The sequence below is a fragment of the Saccopteryx bilineata genome, chromosome 8 (genome assembly GCF_036850765.1).
Source record: "Saccopteryx bilineata isolate mSacBil1 chromosome 8, mSacBil1_pri_phased_curated, whole genome shotgun sequence".
Lineage (NCBI taxonomy): Eukaryota > Metazoa > Chordata > Mammalia > Chiroptera > Emballonuridae > Saccopteryx > Saccopteryx bilineata.
The window spans coordinates 913,879-935,140 of record NC_089497.1 but is presented as its reverse complement, the minus strand read 5'-3'; positions in this window follow the sequence as shown (position 1 = coordinate 935,140).

Here is a 21,262-nt window from a genome sequence, read left to right as displayed (position 1 = left end):
GACGGCAACAACAGGGAAGTCAGGAGGACCGTGTTGAATTCAAATATGCCAAAGTCCTTGCAGTGTCCAGGCAAGGGATATGTGAGTCCATTCATATAGTAGACTCTGATACATGCATGGTGCATATGGTAATCTATAAGGTAACGACTGAAAAATAGCAAAGCCATGTATGCAGTTTCCCAAATAACAGAAGACACTGAGTCATTCAAAACACTTCAATAAATACAAAAGTTGTCATCCAAGCAGGGAAGAAGGGAAATGGTTTCAGGTGGGACAAGTCAAAAAGCAGTCGGTAAGATGCTCGATGTAGACCGAAATATACCAGCTTCAGGTAAAGTGTAAATTGACTGAAAACCCCGCCAACGATGAGAAAAACACTGTCATGTTGTTTTTGGAAGGAAAAAAAACAACTGTAACTATATGCTATTTTCAAAAGATACATCTAAATTAAAAGATGGTGACTAGATTGAAAGTTAATGACAGGGCACAGGCAGACAGCAAGACCAAACGTCAGCAGGTGCACTTGTGTTAACACCAAGCAAAGGAAACATGAAAGCAAAAAGCGTTAGTAGGCATAGAAAGCGAGGTCCTTCATATTATTAAACATTTACCAGGACTATATAACAATCCTAATTTTAGAAACACCTAATAATCTGACCTCAAAATATGTAAAGAAAAATATTTTTTTTTAACATTACAAGGAAAAATAAACAAATCCATAGTCATATTGGCGGATTGTAAAACACTCCTCTCAGGAATTGATAAAATAAAAACACACAAAAAACCCCAGTAAGGATACATAAGATTTGAACAGCACGGCAAACAGGCATAACCTAATTAACACGCATAGAACTGCGCACAGAAAAATGTTTCTCTTTTTCTGCACAGTTGGAACATGGATCAAAAAGCTGACCGTGCCTGACCTGTGGCGGTGCAGTGGGTAAAAGCGTCGAGCTAGAATACTGAGGTCGCCGGTTCAAAACCCTGGGCTTGCCCAGTCAAGGCACATATGGGAGTTGAAGCTTCTTGCTCCTCCCCTCCTCTCTCTCTCTCTCTCTCTCTCTCTCCCTCTCTCTCTCTCTCTCTCTCTCCCCCCTAAAATGAATAAATAAATAAAAATTAAAAAAAAAAAAAAAAAGCTGACCGTATCCTAGTCTGTAAAGCAAATTTTTGCACATGCCAAAGACATAAAATCACCGAGAGTGTACACTCTGATCACAACGCAGTGACGGTAGAAATCAGTAACTCCATCCTTACTTTTTTTTTTTAATTAAAAAATACACCGTTCCAAATAACCAGTGGGTCAAAGAAGAAACAAAAAAATTAGAAAATATACTAAACTGAAAAATAACTGGGTGTGGTCAGGAAAAGAGACAATCAAAGAGATGTTTGTGAAGGGATGAAGAAAAACAAAAGACTCAGACACAGATGACAGCATGGTGATTACAGGAGGGAGCAGGGGGTGCCCAGTGAGGGGAGGGGACTGGACTTGGGGTGGTGAACACACGATACAACACACCAGGGGTCGGGAACCGTTTTGGCTGAGAGAGCCATGAACGCCACAGATTTTAAAATGTAATCCCATGAGAGCCATACAACGACCTGTGTACGTTACGCATTATCCAATAAGAATTTGGTGTTGTCCCGGAGGACAGCTGTGATTGGCTCCAGCCACCCGCAACCATGAACATGAGCGGTAGAAAATGAATGGATTGTAATACATGAGAATGTTTTATATTTTTAACGTTATTATTATTTTTATTAAAGATTTGTCTGTGAGCCAGATGCAGCCATCAAAAGAGCCACATCTGGCTCACGAGCCATAGGTTCCCAACCCCTGCAATATACAGATGATGTATTATAGAATTGTATACCTGAAACCTGTATAATTTTAGTTTCAAATGTCACCTCAATAAATTCAATAAAAAGAGAAGAAAAAAAAAAAGAGAGACCCCTGTGAAAACCACTGTCATCTTAGAGTGACTCTGGGCATCACCCAGACTGGGCTCCCTGAGGAGTAACATCAGAGGCTGTACACTACAGGAGTGGCGAGAAATAAACTTTACTGAGATAATTCAGCAAGTCACAAAACAAGTATAAAAGGAAGTAATAATAACAAGCTCCCACAGAGAGGATTAAGCATGCAAATTTGCTTCAAACATTATTTAAGATGTCCAGTGTTCAACAAAAAAAATTTTAGGATACACACAAAGAAACATGGAAAGTATGGCTCATAGAGGCATAACAAACCATAATTGTCTGTGAGAGTGAGCAGATGGTGGACTTAAAACACAAAGACATCAAAATAGCAATTGTAAATATGTTCAAAGGATTAAAAGAAACCAAAAGTAACGGAGAAAAGAAAGGTATGGTGACAATGACACATCAAATTGAGACTATCAATTAAAATTATACGATCAATAGAAATTATTTTAAGAGAACCAAAGGGAACTTCTGGAGTTGAAAAAAGTACAATAACTGAAATGAAAATTCATGGCAGGAGATCATTTCAGTCTATTTGAGTTGCTATAAAAAAGAGTCAGGAAACTTGAAAGTAGAGATTATAAAATTTGAAGAGCAGAGAGAAAAAAAATGACAAGAAAATGAACAAAATCTCTAAGATTTGTGGGACTTTATTAAGCACAGGGATATCAGAGGGGAAAAAAATGAAAAAATATTCAAAGGAACAATAGCTAAAAGCTACCCCAAAATTTCTGAAAAAAGAAAAAGTTAATTTTCATATTTAGGAAACCCAGTGAACTCTAAGCATGATAAAACATAAAAAGATACACAAACAGACACATCATAATAAAAATACTGAAATAAAAAGACATAGAAAAAACTTTGAAAGTAGAGAGAGAAAAATGATATCAATTACAAGAGGGTGCCTAAAAGATTAACACCTGACTTCTCCTCAGAAACAATGAAGCTCAGAAGGCAATGGCATAACATATTTAAGTGCTCAAAGGAAGAAAAAAACAAACAACCAAGACCCTGTTAACCAAGAATCCTATATGCAGAAAAGCTGTCTTTCAAAAATGAAGGTGCATTAAAAACATTATAAGATAGACCAAAACTGAGAGAATTTGCTGCTAGCAGACCTGCTTTACATGTAATACTAAAGGATGCTTTTCAGAATGAAAACAAATGACCCCAGACAAGGATTGAATCCACATGAAAACAAAAAACAAAATCACTGGTAAAAAACAAACAAACAACAAAACACAAAAACATAATTGCAAAAGACAATGCCAGTGCATATTTCTTCTCCTTCTGTTAATGTATTTTTAAACTATATAGTACAATGTATGTAATGTATTATTGGACCAAAACTCATAGAAATGTAATATATTTGTCAATAGCAGTATCACAAGAAGGTCAGTGAAAGTAAAGCTGTATTGAGAGCTAAGAAATTGCATCCAGGTGGTCGATTAAATCCACAGAAACAAACGGAAAGAACCAGAGAGGATAAACGAGAAGGTTAACATAATGAAAACTATAAACACATCCAGTCGTTGCTCGGTATTGCGGGGGGAACCGGCTCCAGGACTCCCGGCAGATGCTGAAATACACGGATGCTCAGGTACCTTACATAAAATCGCCTGGCCCTTCACACGTGTGGACTCCCAACTGCAGACCAAAAACCACTGTTTTCCATCTGCCGCCGGCTGAACCCGTGCATCCCGCAAAGACAGACGGCCAGCCTCAACTTGCTCTCTTCTCTTCTTTTAACTTCTTGAAAAGACGTTGAATGATATAAACTAATGATTATAACAATATATTGCTATGTTTCTAGCATTGATGGATATAATATGTATAAAAATAATATCTATATAAAAAAGAGAGAGAGAGAGAGAAAGGGGAACAGAGCTAAGTAGAATGAACAATTCCAGTTCTCACAGGAATGAAGCTAGTAGAAACCCGAAGCTTATTCTGGAAAGTTAAGATGTATAAATATATAGTTAGCTCTAGGGCACCCACTAAGTAAATAATTCAAAAAATATACAGTAAAAAAAAATGATTAAACTATCACTTTGATTTAAACCAGGGGTAGTCCACCTTTTTATACCTACTGCCCACTTCTGTATCTCTGTTAGTAGTAAAATTTTCTAACTGCCCACCGGTTCCACAGTCATGGTGATTTATAAAGTAGGGAAGTAGCTTTACTTTATAAAGTTTATAAAGCAGAGTTACAGCAAATTAAAGCATATAATAATAATTACTTTCCAAGTACTTTATGTCAGATTTTTGCTGTTTATAAATCTTTATAAAACAACTCACTATAGTTAAATCTATCTTTTTATTTATACTTTGGTTGCTCCGCTACCGCCCACCATGAAAGCTGGAACGCCCACTAGTGGGCGGTAGGGACCAAGTTGACTACCACTGATTTAAACAATTTAAAATTATTAGAAAAAATATATTTACTAGATGCACAATAATCAGGAGAAGAGGAATAGAGCAACAGAAAAGACAAGACATGGACATCCAGCCATGTTCATAATGAAATAAATTGAATTAAACAATCCAGTCAAAAGGCAGAGATCTTTGGACTAAACTTTAAAAATGAGATCCAGCTCTACGCTACCTACAAGAGAAAAAAACTTTAGATTTAAAAATACAAATAGAGCCTTGGTCAGTTGGCTCAGTGGTAGAGCATCAGCTAGGTGTGTGGATATCCTGGGTTTAATTCCTGATCAGGGAACACAAGAGAGGCACCCATCTGCTTCTCTCCCCTACTCTCTTCCCCTTCTCTCTCTCTCTCTTGTCCTCCCACAGCCATGGCTTGATTGGTTTGAGCGCATCGGCCCTGGGCACTGAGGATGGCTCTGTGGAGCTAAAACATAGCTTGGTTGCAAGCATGACCCTAGATGGGCAGAGCATCAGTCCCAGATGGGTGTTGCTGGGTGGATCACTGTCAAATTCATACTCTCTGCCTCCCCTCTTCTCACTTGGAAAAGAAGAAAGAAAACAAAAATAAACTGATTGAAAGTAAAAAGATGGGAAAAAGATATATCATCTAAACATCAATCATAAAAAAATCATTAATATCAGACAAAATAGGCCCTGGCCGGTTGGCTCAGTGGTAGAGCGTCGGCCTGGCATGCGGGGGACCTGGGTTCGATTCCCAGCCAGGGCACATAGGAGAAGCACCCATTTGCTTCTCCACCCCCACCCCCTCCTTTCTCTCTGTCTCTCTCTTCCCCTCCCGCAGCCAAGGCTCCATTGGAGCAAAGATGGCCCGGGCGCTGGGGATGGCTCCTTGGCCTCTGCCCCAGGCGCTAGAGTGGCTCTGGTCGCGGAAAAGCGACACCCTGGAGGGGCAGAGCATCGCCCCCTGGTGGGCAGAGCGTCGCCCCTGGTGGGCGTGCCAGGTGGATCCCGGTCGGGCGCATGCGGGAGTCTGTCTGACTGTCTCTCCCCGTTTCCAGCTTCAGAAAAATACCAAAAAAAAAAAAAAAAATCAGACAAAATAGACTTTAAAACACACACACGCCTGACCTGTGGTGGCGCAGTGGATAAAGTGTCGACCTGGAAATGCTGAGGTCGCCGGTTCAAAACCCTGGGCTTGCCTGGTCAAGGCACATATGGGAGTTGATGCTTCCAGCTCCTCCCCCATCTCTCTCTCTCTCTCTCTCTCTCTCTCTCTCTCTCTCCCTCTCTCTCTGCTCTCTAAAATGCATTAATAAAATAAAAATCAAAAAAATAAAATTAAATTAAAAAAAAAACAAAAAAAAAACACACACACAAAAATGTTACTAGAGAGAAAATGTATGTTAAAATCAGTCCACCAGGACAATATAACAAATGTGAACATATGTGTATCTAACAACAGAGACGATAAGTACTGTAGGAAGGAAACCAGACATCACTGAAGGGCATCCGGACAATGCAACAGTGAACCTGGGGAATTACAGTATCCTAGTTTCAGTAACGACTATGATAACTAGGAGAAAAATCAGAGGAGAGAAATGACTTGAACAGCACTATCCTGTCACGAGACCCAAGACGTGGACAGAACACCCTGCCCAGCAGCCGCGGAATAGACATAGGGCGGGGCAAAGCAGGGTTACAGTGGTCAGTACACGAAACACAGAGTGTATCCTTGTGTTGTCGTTTATGTATTTATTATCGTGTTCTTTTCCACACAAATAACTGAAGACCGACCCTGCCCCACCCTGTACTCCGCTCAAGCACACACCGCACATTCTTCAGGGCAGACTACACGTCAGCCACAGAGAAAACCTCATAAAGTTAAAATGGTATGAGTAATGCAAAGGTATATTTTCAAATCATAATAAAATAAAATTAGATATTAGTAACAGAAAGATTTTTGAGGCCCAGGCCAATTAGCCTGGTCAATTAAGAGTGTTGTCTGGTTGTGGGTTCAATTCTTGGTCAGGGCACATACACAGAAAGCAACCAAGGAATGTACAGCTGAGTGGAACAACCAAGGGTACTTCCTTTCCCTTCCCCTGTCTCTTCCTCTCTCCGTCTCTCTAAAAATCAATACGAATTAAGCCTTGGCCAGATAGCTTGGTTGGAGCATCGTTCTGGAGCACGGAGGTTGCCAGTTTGATTCCCTGGTCAGGGTACATACAGGGAAGCTTGATGTTCCTGTCTCACTCACACAGAAGGAAGGAAGGAAGGGAGGGAGGGAGGGAGGGAGGGAGGAATTTTTTTTTTTTTTGTATTTTTCTGAAGCTGGAAATGGGGAGAGACAGTCAGACAGACTCCCGCATGCGCCGGACCGGGATCCACCTGGCACGCCCACCAGGGGGCGATGCTCTGCCCATCTGGGGCATCGCTCTGCCGCGACCAGAGCCACTCTAGCGCCTGGGGCAGAGGCCAAGGAGCCATCCCCAGCGCCCGGGCCATCTTTGCTCCAATGGAGCCTCGGCTGCAGGAGGGGAAGAGAGAGACAGAGAGGAAGGAGAAGGGGAGGGGTGGAGAAGCAGATGGGCGCTTCTCCTGTGTGCCCTGGCCGGGAATCGAACCCGGGACTTCTACACACCAGGCCGACGCTCTACCACTGAGCCAACCGGCCAGGGCCGAAGAAATTTTTTTTTTTTTTTACAGAGGCAGAGATAGACAGGGACAGACAGACAGGAATGGAGAGAGATGAGAAGCATCAATCATCAGTTTCTCGTTGCGCGTTGCGACTTCTTAGTTGTTCATTGATTGCTTTCTCACATGTGCCTTGACCGTGGGCCTTCAGCAGACCGAGTAACCCCCCGCTGGAGCCAGCAACCTTGGGTCCAAGCTGGTGATCTCTTTGCTCAAGCCAGATGAGCCCGCGCTCAAGCTGGCGACCTCGGGGTCTCGAACCTGGGTCCTTCCGCATCCCAGTCCGACGCTCTATCCACTGTGCCACCACCTGGTCAGGCCGAAGGAATTTTTTTAAATAATGTGTCAAAGAAGAAATCACGGGGGGGGGGGGTGATTTAAAAATACGCTAAATGAAATGAAAATATTTTATTTATTTATTTATTTATTTTATTTATTTTTTCTGAAGCTGGAAACGGGGAGAGACAGTCAGACAGACTCCCGCATGCGCCTGACCGGGATCCACCCGGCACGCCCACCAGGGGCAATGCTCTGCCCACCAGGGGGCGATGCTCTACCCCTCCGGGGGGGTCGCTCTGCCGTGACCAAGAGCCACTCTAGCGCCTGGGGCAGAGGCCAAGGAGCCATCCCCAGCGCCCAGGCCATCTTTGCTCCAATGGAGCCTTGGCTGCGGGAGGGGAAGAGAGAGACAGAGAGGAAGGAGGGGGGTGGATGGAGAAGCAAATGGGTGCTTCTCCTGTGTGCCCTGGCCGGGAATCGAACCTGGGTCCCCCGCACGCCAGGCCGATGCTCTACCGCTGAGCCAACCGGCCAGGGCCAAATGAAAATATTTTGAATGAACAAAAATAAAGATAGAACATTTCAAAACTTTTGTAATGTAGCTAAAGCAACACTTAGAAGAAAATTTATAGTTGTACACTCCTAGATTTAAAAAGAAGAAAGATCTCCAATAAAGGACCAAATTTGCTACCTTAAGATACTGGGGAGCAAACTAAATCAACCAAAAGCAAGCAGAAGAAAGGAAACTAATGAAGATTAGAAAGGAAATTAATGAGACAGAGAATAGCAAAAACAGTAGAGAGAAATAAATGAAACCAAAAGCTGAGCCTTTGAAAAAGATCAACAAAATTGACAAAGCACTAGATTGATTGGTAAGAAAAATACACATCTATAGAAGACTCAAATGATGTTAAACTCAGGAATAGAAGAGGAGACACTACGACAGACCTCACAGAAATAAAATAGGAATAATGTGGACAACTGCGTGCCATCAAATTAGGTGACTTAGATTAGACAGCAGAGGTTGCTGGCCGCATGAAGTCCTGGGGTGGGGGGGGAGGGAGCTGGGAGGACAGGGTGGGGGGGGAGGGCAGGGTAGAGGGGGACACACTTATCCCCATTCCTCCTGTCCCTGAGGGTGTGAGCAGAGCCTCAGAGACTGGGCGGTCCTCCCAGGCACCGCCACCCATGAGCTGGATCATTTAAACCAGTGGTCCCCAACCCCCGGGCCACGGAACGGTACCAGTCCATGGGCCATTTGGTACCGGTCCGCAGAGAAAGAATAACTAACTTACATTATTTCCGTTTTATTTATATTTAAGTCTGAGTGATGATTTATTTTTAAAAAATGACGGGATTCCCTCTGTTACATCCGTCTAAGACTCACTCTTGACGCTTGTCTCGGTCACGTGATACATTTATCCATCCCACCCTAAAGGCCGGTTCGTGAAAATATTTTCTGACATTTCTCTCATTAATTTCCAAAAAGTTTGGGGACCACTGATGTACAGGGCTTCTCCATTTCCGAGCCTCAGTTCACCCCTACTGCAGACGCCTGGGTGTTGGCACTTCCGTGGGGTTTTCCCCGAGCGCGGGCTGCCACCAGCGATGGGAGTGCCGGCTGCATTACCCACATCAGATTCCAAGGTGTGAACGACGTACGTCCAGTCCAAATCTCCTCGGTCCCTTGGGTCACCTCCCGGAGACAGAGCCGCTCGGTGCTGGGCAGCTCTGCTTCCCTCTAACACTGGCTCGGTCCGCTCTACCGGGGAGAGAGCTCAGGGTCCTGGCCCACAACACAGCCCAGCTACCTTGCTTTCTTTCCAGCTCAATGTATTGGCCTCGCTCTACTGCCAAATCTTCGTTGCCGTGGCTACCTCCTGTTGAAGGAAGTGGTGGGGTATTTTTTTCATTTAAATTCACTTAAGTAGAAACATTGATTTTTAAAAATCTAATATTATGCAAAAACAAAACAAAACAAAACAAAAAAACCCCAAAAACCAAACATGTCAGACAATGTGCTTTGCATGCTTTGGGGAAATATATTACGTACATTCTGCTTCTTGATGTTGAATAATGGCCACAGTCCACGGGGTGGGGCCGGGTGACCGGGAGTCAGGGCCAGAGGCAGACTCCGCCCAAAGTGCTTAGGAAAGTTTTTTGATTTTTGAACCATGTGAGCATAACTCAGATCAAAAATAATAATAATAATTAAACGAAAAAGTAAATCTAAAATCAAGACAAGCGTGAAATAAATTATAGCGAAGCTCCCTTGTAAGGCAGGCACCTCAAAGGTGACGCCCAGGTGGCTGAGGTTGGAGGGGCGGGGGGCGTGCTGGGCGGGGGCTGTGGACCCCTCCAGCTCCGGCCGTGGTAGTGGGTCCAGATTCCCAGGCACCCTGCCCACGCCCCACCCTCCACTGTCAGCCCCGGTTCCCAGCAGGTGCCCGGGCACAGCTCCCTCGGCACAATGTTCTGTCTGTCCCGGTGCCCAGCCAGCTCTAGCCTGCTCACAACCACACTGTCCCATCCGTCCTTCCTCCCTGGCCACCACCGCCCTGCCAGCCCCACTCCCTGGGCTGCATGGGGACTTTGGCCTCAAGGTAAGGGGCTGGCTAGAGTCACCTTTGGTTTGAGGACCCCTTCCCCCCGCCATCCTGTACGGCCACCTTGCTCAGGTCTCAGGCTCTAGAGCAGGGGTCCCCAAACTTTTTACACAGGGGGCCAGTTCACTGTCCCTCAGACCATTGGAGGGCCGGACTATAAAAAAAACTGTGAACAAATCCCTATGCACACTGCACATATCTTATTTTAAAGTAAAAAAACAAAACAGGAACAAATATAACATTTAAAATAAAGAACAAGTAAATTTAAATCAACAAACTGACCAGTATTTCAATGGGAACTATGCTCCTCTCACTGACCACCAATGAAAGAGGTGCCCCTTCCGGAAGTGCGGTGGGGGCCGGATAAATGGCCTCAGGGGGCCACATGTGGCCCGCGGGCCATAGTTTGGGGACCCCTGCTCTAGAAGATAACGATACCACGCACAAACAGCCCCACCTCGAGCCAGGTCTGAGCACTTTTCACACAGTCTCGCGTTTATCTGCACAGGGGCCTGATGAGGCGTCATCGTCACTGTCATCGTCATCGTCACCACCCTGTTCTCCAGGTGGGCGCGCAGGGGTGGGTTGAATCACCTGCCCCGAGGTCGCACGTTGGAAGAAGCAGAATGTGGATTTGAACCCAGGACTCATAACCCCAAACGCAGAGTCCCTAACCACTGCGCAGCCAGCGGGTAGGACCCAGGAGCCCTTCTGCAGCCCCGGTTCCTGAGGAGTTCCAGATGGGACCCAGAGGCCCAGAGAGGGAGGGCCCTGCACATGTCGCCCGGCGAGGCAAAGACAGACGGGCAGAGCAGACAGGAGGACAGACAGGAGGACAGACCCGCCCATGAGCGGTGAGGTTCCTAGAGGACTGTCCCGTCCCCAGTCCCAGGGGCGTTCTTCTGCACACCTGCTTGTACGTGCGTGTGCGTGTGCGTGTGCGTGTGCGTGCGCGTGCGTGTGTGTGTGCATGTGTGTTCGTGTGTGTGCGTGCGTGTGCATGTGTGTGTCCATGTGTGTGCATGCGTGTGCGTGTGTGCGTGTGCGTGTCCGTGTGTGTGTGCGTGTGCGTGTGTGTGCATGTGTGTGTGCATGTGTGTCTGTGTGTGTGTGCGCGTGTGTGCGCGCGCGTGTGTGCGTGTGTGTGTGCGCGTGTGTGTGCGTGTGTGCGTGTGCGTGTGTGCATGTGTGTCCGTGTGTGTGTGCGTGTGTGTGTGTGCACGCGTGTGTGTGTGCGTGTGCGTGTGTGTGCATGTGTGTGTCCGTGTGCGTGCGTGTGTATGTGTGTGTCCGTGTGCGTGCGTGTGTGTGCATGTGTGTGCGTGCATGTGTGCGTGCGTGCGTGTGCGTGTGTGCGTGCGTGTGTGTGTGCATGTGTGTGTCTGTGTGTGTGCGTGCGTGTGTGTGTGCGTGTGTGTGCGTGTGCGCGCGTGTGTGTCCGTGTGTGTGCGTGCGTGTGTGTGCATGCGTGCGTGCGTGTGGGCGTGTGTGTGTGCATGTGTGTGTCCGTGTGTGTGCGTGTGTGTGTGCATGCGTGCGTGCGTGTGGGCGTGTGTGTGTGCATGTGTGTGTCCGTGTGTGTGCGTGCGTGTGTGTGTGCGTGTGTGTGTGCATGTGTGTGTCCGTGTGTGTGCGTGCGTGTGTGTGCATGTGTGTGCGTGTGTGTGTGTGCGTGTGCGTGCATGTGTGTGTCCGTGTGTGTGCGTGTGTGTGTGCGTGTGTGTGTGTGCATGTGTGTGTGCATGTGTGTGTCCGTGTGTGTGCGTTCGTGTGCGTGTGTGTGTGCGTGCGTGTGTGTGCGCGTGCGTGTGCGTGTGTGTGTGCGCGTGTGTGTCCGTGTGTGCGCGTGCGTGTGCGTGTGTGTGTGCGTGTGTGGTGCGTGTGTGTGCACGTGTGTGTGTGCGTGTGTGTGCGTGTGTGTGTGCGTGTGCGTGCGCGCGCGTGTGTGACCCAAGAGGTTCAACGTGGCAGGTCCACTGCCAACCGCCCACTCCCCAAGCCCCACCCACAGCCCCTGCCCATGTGGCCAGGCCCCCCCTTATTGGTCCCCTGTCACCTAAGAGAACACATGTGTCTTTCTGTGGGAGGCGCGCCTCTCCCTGGACATCGGTCCCCTAGAGAAATGGACAAGAGAGGGAGCCGCAGAGGGGCCTGGTCCCCGCAGGGAGGCGGCGATGGCGGTCGTTGGACAAGAGAGGGAGCCGCAGAGGGGCCTGGTCCCAGCAGGGAGGCGGCGATGGCGGTTGTTGGACAAGAGAGGGAGCCGCAGAGGGGCCTGGTCCCAGCAGGGAGGCGGCGATGGTGGTCGTTGGACAAGAGAGGGAGCCGCAGAGGAGCCTGGTCCCAGCAGGGAGGCGGCGATGGCGGTTGTTGGACAAGAGAGGGAGCCGCAGAGGGGCCTGGTCCCAGCAGGGAGGCGGCGATGGTGGTCGTTGGACAAGAGAGGGAGCCGCAGAGGAGCCTGGTCCCAGCAGGGAGGCGGCGATGGCGGTTGTTGGACAAGAGAGGGAGCCGCAGAGGGGCCTGGTCCCAGCAGGGAGGCAGCGATGGCGGTCGTCTCTGCAAACAAGCTGCCGCGTCGGCTTGATCTGTGGGTGACCCTCGAGCATGTGCCTCGTGCCCCCAGTCCTGGGGACCCAGAGGAGCAACACTGTTTTCTCTACCCTAAAGGAGTTCCCAGTTTGTTTGACGAAAGAAATGTATAAAAAGATGGCAAAAAAAAAAAAAAAGCGCATTTTAACGAGGGCCACGTTTAGAGGTTACTCATTCGTCCGACCGCCGTTGTGCAAGGGGGGCTCCTGTGTGCCCCCGTGGAGGGTAGGGTCGCGAACGAGAGGCCGTCCCTGCCCTCCTGGGCCTCACTCTCCGTCCAGGGAGGTAGCTACTACCTACATGTCAAGGAACAAGCAGGCCTAGAGAAAAAAAAGCAGACGAACATTCAGAGAGTGACCATGGAGTCTACTGTAGATAGAGCAGTCAGAGAAGGTCTTCCCGCCTCAGGGACACGTGAGCGGAGGTCTCTGTGACACATGGAGGAAGCCCTAGGGCAGGGGTCCTCAACCTTTTCTGGGCCACGGACCGGTTTAATGTCAGAAAATATTTTCACAGACCAGCCTTTAGGGTGGGACGGATAAATGTATCACGTTACCGAGACAAGCGTCAAGAGTGAGTCTTAGACGGATGTAACAGAGGGAATCTGGTCATTTTTTAAAAATAAATCATCGCTCAGACTTAAATATAAATAAAACGGAAATAATGTAAGTTAGTTATTCTTTCTCTGCAGACTGGTACCAAATGGCCCACGGACCGGTACCGGTCTGTGGCCCAGGGTTTGGGGACCACAGCCCTAGGGATAACATAAGGGAAGAGCAACCAAGGAGAGGGAATGGCATGTGCGTGCAAAGGCCCTGGGGCAGGTTGCGTTGTGAGCAGTTTCAAGGAATCGCAAGGAGGAGGCCGCAGTGGAGAGTGAGAGAGAGAGCAGGGTAGGACAGGAGATCGAGAAAGATGTGTTACGTTGTCAGAAAGAAGGGGCATTTTGGACGAGGGAATATCATGAGTGGAGGCCCAGAGGTGGGAAAATGCAGGGTGTGGCCGGGCACGGACCCTAGCTCAGCAGAGGGAAGGGAGCGAGGCTGACCACTGACAGCCCAGCCAGGGCAGCGCCTGAGCAAGGGCACATCAAGGTCGTCCTTCAGCCAGAGAGCCCTCCTCGTAAGCCTCCCCGTCCCGTCACCTGGCTGGCGCTCCTGGCTCCCGGGCCCCTGCCCTTGGTGGTTCCGACCTTTCCTCACAGCCGTCCCCAGCAGCCAGCAGCCCGGCTGAGCTCACAGGCCTGGCTCCAAGCCCCAGCTCCACTGGGTCCCCGAGTCACCCTCGGACAACTATCTTCCCTCGTCAGGGTCCCTTCCGTTCCCCATGTCGACAGGGAGCTGGGGTGTGGGCCGTCTTTCCAGCTCCACGTGGGCCTGAACTTGGGACTTTGGACCTAGAGCCGACCAGCTAAGACCCTCGAGCAGACAGGAAGACAGAGGCCAGAGAGGGCGGGCCAGGCCAGGTGCACGTGTTGACATTTGGGAGGGAGCATGTGACGTTGGTGCTGCAGATGTCCGGGCAGCGGGCCGCCGTTCCCCGCTGTTTGAACAGGTGGTAAGCTCCGCAGCCGAGGTTCCTGTGACTCCCGTTGTAGGGAGCTGCACCTGCCCAGCAGAAACGGGTCCTGACTCCAGCAGAGCAGGGAAGGCCTGTCTTTGACACCCAAGCCCCAGGACGGGCAGGCAGGCTGGCTGGCTGGCGGGACTGACCACAGTCCAGGAGGACGAGGTCCTGCTCCGTGCCCACAGCTTGACGTCACTCGTGCCTTGGACCCTCGTAACACAGCAGCAACGGTCCCTGTGCCCTTTTATGCACAGGGAAACTGAGGCCCGGTGAAGGAGACGGCGTCCCAGGACGCCACTGAGAACGGGAGCCCCAGATGTCCAGGCCAGATCGCCCGTCACAGGTGGAAAAGAAAAGCAACCAGCCCTCTCCCTGCCGGCCCTTCTCCGGGGGCCTCTGGGCACGAGCAACAGCTCCCTGACACGGGGGGGGGGGGGGTTCCCACTTCTCTTCTCAGATGAGGAAACAGAGGTGCCGGAGCTTTGCTGACTTAGCAGCTGGTGGAGAAGGAAGAACCCCACAGCACCTGTCCCTAAAGCTCCACTCACCCCATCTTTCCAAACGCCCACAGCTACTGCCGGCAAGATGCCACCCCACCCTTCGGACCTACAAACCTCTGGCTGCCTCCATGTGGCCCACAGCCCGGACCTCCACAGCCAGGGGCAGAACTGGGACATCTGAGGTCTGCGAGGTCAGGGCGTGAAAGGTCAGTGCCCTCAGCTGGGCCGTTCTGAGGCTGAGGGTGGGACAGCCGGTCCCAACGGCTCCTGCCTGAACGGCCACCTCCCACGGTGGAAACCTGGCTCAGGTCCAGGCAAAGCATCCAGCAGCCTCACTTACATGCCTCTCGTAACGGGGAGCTCAGTACAGATCCCACCCCAGAACAGCACGGCTGGGGCCGGGGCCAGAGCCCAGTGGGTCCATGCCAGGGGAAGTATGAGCTTTGGCTCAAAAACAGTTGGAAGGCATGAAAGGCATATAAGCCATGGAAGTGGCAGTGTTAGGAAGGACACCCGGCAGCTGTGCTGGGGAGGGGGGAGCCTCCAGGAAGCAGGGAGTCCGGGCCTGAAGCTAACAGGGTCCAGGACGCAGGGGCTGCAGCCAGGACAAAGGGAAGCGGTACTAATGAGGGCGAGAGAGCCTGGGAGGAAGATGGGGAGCAGGGCGGAAGACACCCAGCCTCCCCCAGAGGGGCTCTGCCCTTTCCACCCACCACCAGCCCACGGCAGCCCGGCCCACTAGTGGCCAGCGGTGGATAGCAGCCATCCTTGGGGGATGAGTGAGGGACCATAAGCCTGGGTGCAAGTCCTTCCACTCAGTAGCTGTCTCCCTCGGGCATCTCCTCCACCTCAGCTTCCTCCCCCACGAAGTGGAGCCACAGAGAGGGGATGCTCTGCTGTCCCCGATAAATAAATGTCAGCTGCTGCTGTCCTGCATGTTCTTCTGTATTCCTGGATTGAATAAACGTCTTGGGCACCCAGGCAATGACAAGCACGGAGGTAGGGGTGGGGAGGTGAGCCCCTCTGGAGCAGGTGGGTCCCCCCACCCAGGGTCCCGGGCTCAGGCAGGAATTACCATCACAAGCCGGGTGATGAGCTCACCCACTCACCCCTCTCCAACAATACACAATCAGCCCATAGATCCCTGGGGCATGCCGGGAGCCAGGCGGGCATTTGAATATGAAAGGGTGAGAAACAAAACAGGCTCTGGGGGTTGGGGACAGCCAGAGGGGGATGAGAGGGGTGTCTGTGCTCAGCCAGGGCTGGGAGCCGCCACACACGCACTCTCGAAGGGCGCAGGCGCAGACCCACATCTACACACACAGACACACAGGCAGGAGGCCTGCCCGCACGCCCACACCACCGCAGAACAGCAAGGAGACAGTAACCGTGGACAGGCATGGAGCCTGTGGGACACTCCATCCACAGCCTCCAACATTCAAGTTTTCATAAGATATATATATATGTATATCAATTATTATTATTATTTTTTTTTTTCTGAAGCTGGAAACGGGGAGGCAGTCAGACAGACTCCCGCATGCGCCCGACCGGGATCCACCCGGCACGCCCACCAGGGGCGATGCTCTGCCCACCAGGGGGCGATGCTCTGCCCTCTGGGGTGTCGCTCTGTCGTGACCAGAGCCACTCTAGCGCCTGGGGCAGAGGCCGAGGAGCCATCCCCAGCGCCCGGGCCATCTTTGCTCCAATGGAGCCTCGGCTGCGGGAGGGGAAGTGAGAGACAGAGAGGAAGGAAAGGGGGAGGGGTGGAGAAGCAGATGGGCGCTTCTCCTGTGTGCCCTGACCGAGAATCGAACCCGGGACCTCCACATGCCAGGCCGACGCTCTACCACTGAGCCAACCGGCCAGGGCAATTATTATTTTTTAAATCCGACTCAGAGAAAGGGAATCTCAGTCGATCTGGGCACACCTGCCTTCCCGCAGGAACCCTGGAGATGTGACCCTTCCATCCGATCCTGCCCTCCGCCAGGCCCCTCGGCCAGGCCAGCGTCTCCCCTGCACGCCCTAAAGCCAAAAGGCCTCCTCCTCGTCCCCTGTCACTCCCGCACTAGCCTGGCAGGGGGGATGCCACCCGCCACCTCTCCTGCGGGCAGGGGGGCAGGGCGAGAGGCAAACCAAGCCCACCTGCTACCGGGGAAGCGTCGCTCAGGCTCAGCGCTCAGCGCAGCGTTGGAGAGGCCCCAGGCGCTCAGGGCTCCCACCACCCAGCGCAGCAGAAAAGCGGTGGGAAGACCCCAGGAGCCCCGAGGTCGCACTGCCCCTGTCCTGTCCTCTCCGGCGGCATGGCCCTGCGCTGCCTTGGTTCTCTCGCCTGGGCGACGCAGGAAGGAGAGCGCCGGCCTCGGGACGGGCACCAGGGCTCCCGGGGGTGGCGCGGCGCGTGCGGAGTGATCTGCGCAGAGCTGGCTCTCGCGCCCTTTCCGCAGCGCTGGGGGCTGGAAGCTCAGAAAGCGGAACAGCGGCACTCATTGAGTCGAGGGCAGGGAGGAGAAAGCAGGAAAGGGCCAAGGTGGGCACATGCCACCTGAGAGGGAGGACTTTGGTCGCCCGCTGGAAACAGCGACCCCCGGAGGCTCCCCGCAACCCCACCCCCGCGTCCGGCCCTGTGCCAAGTTCTCTGCGTCCTGAGCTCTCTCAAGTCTCCTGACATAGTAACTTTCACCTTACAGATGGGGAAACTGAGGCCCAGACAGGCGGCACCGCAGGGCCAGCTCCAGAGATCTTCCGTGCCAGAGCTGGAAATCAGACCCAGGCCTTGAACTTGCCTGTTCCCCTCCTACAAAGAGGGAGACCGAGGCCCGCTGAGATGCAGCAACGTGTCCAAGGTCACACAGCTGGACGCAACCCACCCACGTCGCAGCACACAGCTATTTGGGGGAGGCGACCTTGGCCATAGGACTTCAATGCCCCCGGAATCTCGCACAGTCATACCTTTCCCTTTTACCGATGGTAAAGTGGTTTTAGAGGCCTTCATTGTTCACCCCAAATTCCTGCAAATTCCCAGGACAAAAGACGAAGGCAGAGCCAGGACTAACAAACAGCTGGGGAAGGAGGGGAGCTGGTAAGTAGCCACAGCAGGAAACCAGAGCTCCTTATCAACAGATCTTTCTCCAAATGGAGGAGTCCAGAGATACAGAAAGAGTACCCACAAGGGAGTGAGCCTCCCGCCAGGGGAAGCATGTAAGTCAGGGTTAGAGGAGTACCCAGGAGGGCTCCCGCCGAGGTGATCCGGGGACCGGGATTCATAAAGGCACACAGTAAGGTCCCCAACAAGGCCTCATTATGAGGTTGGCCGGACCGAGTCAGAAGCCAACCAGGGTGCTGAAATGAGCCATCCACCTGTGGTTCCCGGAGGGCCCTCACCCCTCGGAGCACATGACACCCTGTGGGGGACATCGCCCTAGACGTCCTCACTCCATGGCTGTCGACGTCCAGACTGCAAGGCGGAGCCCATGCCCTCCCTGCACGAAGGTCTCCCCAGACTGCTCTTTCCGACAGCGAGAACCCTCCCAGGGTGGTCTGGGAAAGTGGCCGCCCTGTCACCTCTCTGGAGGCGGCACCTCCCAGCCTCCCAAGCACTGTTAGACCGCTGTCATCTTCTAACACCGTCATCAGAATGTGCCCCTGCTCTCAAACTCACTCCCTATTGCTCCCAGATCCCTGAATAAAGCACACCCGTCTCCCCAGCCCTCCCCATCTCCTTACAGGTTGTTCCTGAGAGTGTCACTTTACGTGTGTGACATCAGCACCCCTCAGAGCCCGTCAGTTCCGGGAGGGCCTCTCCAACACACAACACCAGAGCCTGGCACACAGTAGGGCCTCAGCGAGTGTTTGAGGGAAACAGGAAGACAGGGCGCTCTTGCTTGGATCACCAAATGCAAGTATGGCAGGGACCCGGGGATGACCGTTCCGTTCTGGAACAAGGCGGGTTAGTTGGGCTGGCTCTTGGGCTGGCACTGACCTGTACGGAGGACACAGGAGGGAGCCAGGACTCAGACCCAGAATTAAAACCACAGCAGGCGCCTTGACCAGTCGCCCTGTTGTCACCCTGAATGAGGTTACCAGCGCCATTGCTGTATCAACTGAGAACTGGGAGGGTTTAGCGAAGCTGTCTCCGAACCCAGGAAGCCCCTGCAGCCCTCGGTGTGGAGCTCGGACGCCTCTGTGGGGGGCTGATGAGGCCTGGAGGTGGGCAGGTAAGTGAAGAGAGAGGCATCCCGGGGCCAGTCTCGGGAATGTGGATGCAGCACACGCAGCAGGTGGGCATTCCAGGTGGGCCCCGCCTGAGACTCCCTTCTCCTGGGACATGGCCCCACCCAGACCTCTCCCTCCTTCCAGGAGCCCTGCACCTTCTGCACCCCTTCCTGGGCTCTGTTCCCCATTGGCCACTGGACAGTTTGCAGAACCTGCGTTGCCAGGTTCTCATGGAGAGCTGGGAACCCAAGGGACCTTGGAAGGTTCGGTCAAAGACTATGTTGAGTCCAGGATCCTAGTTCCTTTAGCAACACCTTTTCCTCTGAGCTCGGCTTCTCCTCTATGTTCCTCCCGCCGACTCTGTGCGCCAATGGTGACACCCACGGCTCTCCCCTGCACCTCACCTCAAACTCGTTTATTTCTCTCCTGCTTCCTTGATCCCGGCGTCTTCTCCAGGTCACCGTGCACATCTCGAGGCTCTGAAGTCAGGTGGGATCGTCACATCCTCCATCCAATTGTCACGGGCAGCCGGGGGCTTCTCCCAGGCTTACCTCCCGCCGTGGCTGAGCCAGAAGTCGGCTGACTCTTCCCGCCCTGAAGACGGTGCTCTCTCTCTACTCTTCCATCCCCGCTGCTCCTCCCCTGGGCCTGTATCTCTGCCCTGGGACGCCCGCTGAACGCAGTGGGTTCTATCCAAGACGCGCTGACCTACGGGTCCTCCTCAACCACGCCCCCTGCAGCTCCAGGCTCCACCCCCCCCCACCCGGGTTAGTGTCCAATAAAGACATCAGTTCTCCCTAATACTTTGCCACCACGTCACATGGGCTGCCACACTTTGAAGACTCTGGTATCAGGTTCCACGTGGCCTGTCACTCACCAGCTAAGCAAAAATACTATGTATTTTGGGTTCTTAGGGTAACATTTCCCTTCAAATAACAGATTTCGGTAAGAGAAGGCTGCCAGCGAGGGCCAAGAGCCCCAGAGTCTCAGCGGCTCATCCCTACAGAGGCGTGTGCCTCCCTCCTGTCACAGTTGCGTGGCGGGTGGCCCAGGAGCTCGGCTGCATGCGGTCACATGGGGACCCAGGTGTCTTGTGTCCGTCTGTGCACTGGCATCTTCAGTGTGTGTCCTTGACTTTGTCCAGCCTGTCCGTGGAGACAGCCGGGGAGAGCAGGAGAGGCCCCTTCTGGGCCGGACCAGGAAGTGGCACGGGTCACATCTGCCCGTGGCCCTAGTGGCCAGAACTCAGTCTCCACGCGCAGCCGGCCTGGGACATGTGTTTGTCGGTGCACCCAAGCAGGCTGGAAGTGTGCCAGCTGCAAATGTGGGGTCCCGAGGGTGCCCACAGGGGCCTCTGTCAGTGCCGCCTAGGCCTGGGGGCCTGTATGCTGCCCACGACACACCCATGCATCCCCGGGGGCTGACGCATGCCATCTGCAGGACACTGCCCTCCCCCAGGCCGAAATGGCAAGTGTCCGCTCTGTGCCTGCCTTGGAGTCTGTCCAGCCCCCGTCCTGAGCCGTGCACTGCACGCATTGCTGTGGAGAGAGATGTCCACCCTCCAGATAGCCCCGACCTGTGGAGAGAGATGTCCACCCTCCAGATAGCCCCGACCTGTGGAGAGAGATGTCCACCCTCCAGATAGCCCCGACCTGTGGAGAGAGATGTCCACCCTCCAGATAGCCCCGACCTGTGGAGAGAGATGTCCACCCTCCAGATAGCCCCGACCTGTGGAGAGAGATGTCCACCCTCCAGATAGCCCCAACACAGCCCGGCCCAGCGGGCTCCGAATGCCCTCTGCTCCCTGAGATCCCTGCTTTGGGGACTGTGGCATGAGCTCAGCCCTCGGAGCAGAGGACCTGCCTCTCACCTTGGGGTTCAAGGCTTCCAGAAACAGGCTCTTCCCACTCACTCACCCCTTCCTTCTTCATTCCCTCCCTCCCCACTCTTCCCTCTGACACCTGCCAACCTGCTGTTTTGGGGTGAGTTGTCTTTTTTCCACATTCAAATGTTGATGTCGAAGCTCCACTGTGGTTAAGTTACAACGAGGCCATCAGGATGGGGCCCTAATCCAAGCTGGCTGATGTCCTTATAAGATGAGGAGATCAGGACACAGACACACACAGAGGGAAGGCCGTGGGAAGACACAGGGAGAAGACCGGGGGTCCACAAACCAGGGAGAGAGGACTCAGAGTAATCCCCCCACCACCACCGCTGACACTCAGGTCTCAGGCTTGCAGCTTCTGGAACGATGAGAAACGTATCTGTTGTTCAGGCCGCCCATCTCCTGGTGGTTTGTTACACAGCCTTAGCTAACCAATACACCTCTTCCGACAGCCGTGTCCCCACCCTGGAATGCCCTCTGTGTGCCTGCTGAGGTCGTGGGATCCTGCTTCTCCCCCGCATTCTCAGTGGCCATCTCTAGGATGGCCTCCCACC